General features: G+C 48.5%; 1 non-coding gene across 1 annotated transcript; it reads right to left on the minus strand.

The window, feature by feature from the left end:
* Positions 1–1,100: 1,100 nt before the first annotated feature.
* Positions 1,101–1,207, minus strand: LOC114117688 (U6 spliceosomal RNA). The gene has a single exon (XR_003591346.1). It is a non-coding gene; the product is annotated as a U6 spliceosomal RNA (small nuclear RNA).
* Positions 1,208–3,522: the final 2,315 nt, after the last annotated feature.

Below are 3,522 nucleotides of genomic sequence, written 5' to 3' on the forward strand. Positions count from 1 at the left end.
GTCTATTTAGTTCTTTGGCCCATTTTTTGATTGGGTCGTTTATTTTTCTGGAATTGAGCTGCATAAGTTGCTTGTATATTTTTGAGATTAGTTGTTTGTCAGTTGCTTCATTTGCTATTATTTTCTCCCATTCAGAAGGCTGTCTTTTCACCTTGCTTATATTTTCCTTTGTTGTGCAGAAGCTTTTAATTTTAATTAGATCCCATTTGTTTATTTTTGCTTTTATTTCCAGTATTCTGGGAGGTGGATCATATAGGATCCTGCTGTGATTTATGTCGGAGAGTGTTTTGCCTATGTTCTCCTCTAGGAGTTTTATAGTTTCTGGTCTTACATTTAGATCTTTAATCCATTTTGAGTTTATTTTTGTGTGCGGTGTTAGAAAGTGATCTAGTTTCATTCTTTTACAAGTGGTTGACCCGTTTTCCCAGCACCACTTGTTAAAAAGAGATTGTCTTTACTCCATTGTATATTCTTGCCTCCTTTGTCAAAGATAAGGTGTCCATATGTGTGTGGATTTATCTCTGGGCTTTCTATTTTGTTCCATTGATCTATATGTCTGTCTTTGTGCCAGTACCATACTGTCTTGATGACTGTGGCTTTGTAGTAGAGCCTGAAGTCAGGCAAGTTGATTCCTCCAGTTCCATTCTTCTTTCTCAAGATTGCTTTGGCTATTGAAGGTTTTTTTGTATTTCCATACAAATCTTGAAATTATTTGTTCTAGTTCTGTGAAAAATATCGCTGGTAGCTTGATAGGGATTGCATTGAATTTGTAAATTGCTTTGGGTAGTATACTCATTTTCACTATATTGATTCTTCCAATCCATGAACATGGTATATTTCTCCATCTATTAGTGTCCTCTTTGATTTCTTTCATCAGTGTTTTATAGTTTTCTATTTATAGGTCTTTAGTTTCTTTAGGTAGATATATTCCTAAGCATTTTATTCTTTTCGTTGCAATGGTGAATGGAATTGTTTCCTTAATTTCTTTTTCTACTTTCTCATTATTCATGTATAGGAATGCAAGGGATTTCTGAGTGTTGATTTTATATCCTGCACCTTTACTATATTCATTGATTAGCTCTAGTAATTTTCTGGTGGAGAAAAATACGGAATGCTTCACGAATTTGCGTGTCATCCTTGCTCAGGGGCCATGCTAATCTTCTCTGTATTGTTCCAATTTTAGTATATGTGCTGCTGAAGCGAGCACCATGTCCAGTTCTAACTGTTGCTTCCTGACAGACTTCTCAAGAGGCAGGTCAGGTGGTCTGGTATTCCCATCTCTTTCAGAATTTTCCACAGTTTATTGTGATCCACCCAGTCAAAGGCTTTGGCATAGTCAATAAAGCAGAGATAGATGTTTTTCTGGAAGTCTCTTGCTTCTTTGATGAACCAGCGGATGTTGGCCATTTGATCTCTGGTTCCTCTGCCTTTTCTAAAACCAGCTTGAACATTTGGAAGTTCACGGTTCACGTATTGCTGAAGCCTGGTTTGGAGAATTTTGAGCATTACTTTACTAGCGTGTGAGATGAGTGCAATCGTGCGGTAGTTTGAGTGTAGTGGAAAAGAAAACCCCTCTCACAGCCCACATGGTGTCCACCCTGCCTGCCTCTCCCTGCCCCGGCCTCTCTGCACGAGCCAAACCGGCCTTCCCGTTCCCCACGTCTGTCAGTTCCTTTCAGTCACAGAGCCCGTACGTCCCCCAGATCACATCCCCCCAGTCGCCTTCGCAGCCCACCCCCTCTCCTGTGTAGCACGTGTGGCCAAAACACTAGTATTAGTAGTTCTCTGTACAAACTGTTGGTGTGTCTTCCTTCTCAGATGAAGTCAGGAGCCATATTGATCTTGTATCCTCAGCCCAACCAACTGTGCAACCTGGCCCACCCTGGTACTCAGTCTTTATCATGGCCCAGCAATTCCACTCCTCGGGAGGGATTCAATAGACAGGAGAGGTTGTGTCCATCAAAAGACATGAGTAGAAATGCTCATAGTGACTTTAACAGCCAAACCTCGGCAACAGCCCAATTGCCATCAACAGGAAAATGGATACATAAACTGTGGTCTATTCAAATTAATACAATGAAATACTACACAGCAATTTAAAAAAGAGCAAATTAGTATGACATGAAAGCAAATGGATGAATCTCACAGATACAAAGTTCTGTGAAAGAAGGAAGACACAAACAGTGTATTTTTTGTGATTACTCTCATAGGAAGTTTAGCAATAAGGGAAGTCACCTGTTAGAGAAGGAGAATGGTTAGGAAGCATTTGCTAAACACAGGCAGCCTGTAGAGCCCTTGGCAAGCCTTGACTCACACACAATCCCCAAACCCTGTGACGCTGATTCTTTTTGGATCCCGTTTGTCAGATGAGGGAAGCTCTGTGAGGAGTTCCAACTTAAAAAATAGTCACCACCTGAAAGCTGAGAGTGACGTTTTATCTGGAGGGGTTTTTAAGACTTCAAGCCTGGGAAACCGCATCTCAAGGGACCCTGAGAGTACTCTCCCCAGGAGCTGGGGGGCTCAGCTTACAGAGGAATCTGCAGGGAGGGGCAGGCAGTCTGAACATCAAAATAGTACTGTTAACTAAAGAAAGCCAGTTATCTCACGGAATTTAGCTCTCTTCCATGTGTGCTAAGTGGCTTCAGTAGTGTCCGACTCTTGGCAACCGCAAGGACTGTAGCCCGCCAGACTCCTGTGCCGGTGGGATTCTCCAGGCGCAAACACCGGGGTGGGTGGCCAGGCCCTCCTCCGGAGGTCGAAGCCGTGTCTCCTCATGTCCTGCGTTGGCAGCTGAGTCCTTCCGCACCAGCACGGCGGGAAGGTGGAGTCGGGGCTGCCTGAGATCTCTCCTTCCACAGGCACCTCGCCTGTCTGGGGCCAGCGCCCTGCTTTCACATCCTCAGCTCCCTTTCCTCAGGGCTCCCTGGAGGCATGGCTGCCGTGATGGCTGTAGGGTGGGCGGCAGGCTCTCTCCTCCCTCCTGAGCTCCCTTTCCTCGGGGCTCCTGGAGGCATGGCTGCCTCCTGACGGCTGTAGGGCGGCAGGCTCTCTCCTCCCTCCTGAGCTCCCTTTCCTCGGGGCTCCCCGGAGGCATGGCTGCTGTCTGACGGCTGTAGGGCGGCAGGCTCTCTCCTCCCTGAGCTCCCTCGGGGCTCGCAGGAGGCATGGCTGCCGCCTGATGGCTGTAGGGTGGGCGGCAGGCTCTCTCCTCCCTCCTGAGCTCCCTTTCCTCGGGGCTCCCCGGAGGCATGGCTGCCTCCTGACGGCTGTAGGGCGGCAGGCTCTCTCCTCCCTGAGCTCGCGCAGGGCTCGCCGGCTGCCTCCAGGGAGGCTCGAGGCCGTGGCGCCCTCGTGTACTCCGCCTCCCGGGAGGGACACCGGCCGGGACCACACGTGCTGAGGGCGGAGCCCCTGCTCCTCCCGGGGCCCGGGCTGCCCGCACGATCGCAGGAGCTGCTGCGCCGGAGCACGCCGCGGGGCCGCTGGGCCAAAAGGCCGCGCGCGACGGCGAACGGCGCGCGT

The sequence above is a fragment of the Ovis aries genome, chromosome 13, assembly GCF_016772045.2.
Source record: "Ovis aries strain OAR_USU_Benz2616 breed Rambouillet chromosome 13, ARS-UI_Ramb_v3.0, whole genome shotgun sequence".
NCBI lineage: Eukaryota > Metazoa > Chordata > Mammalia > Artiodactyla > Bovidae > Ovis > Ovis aries.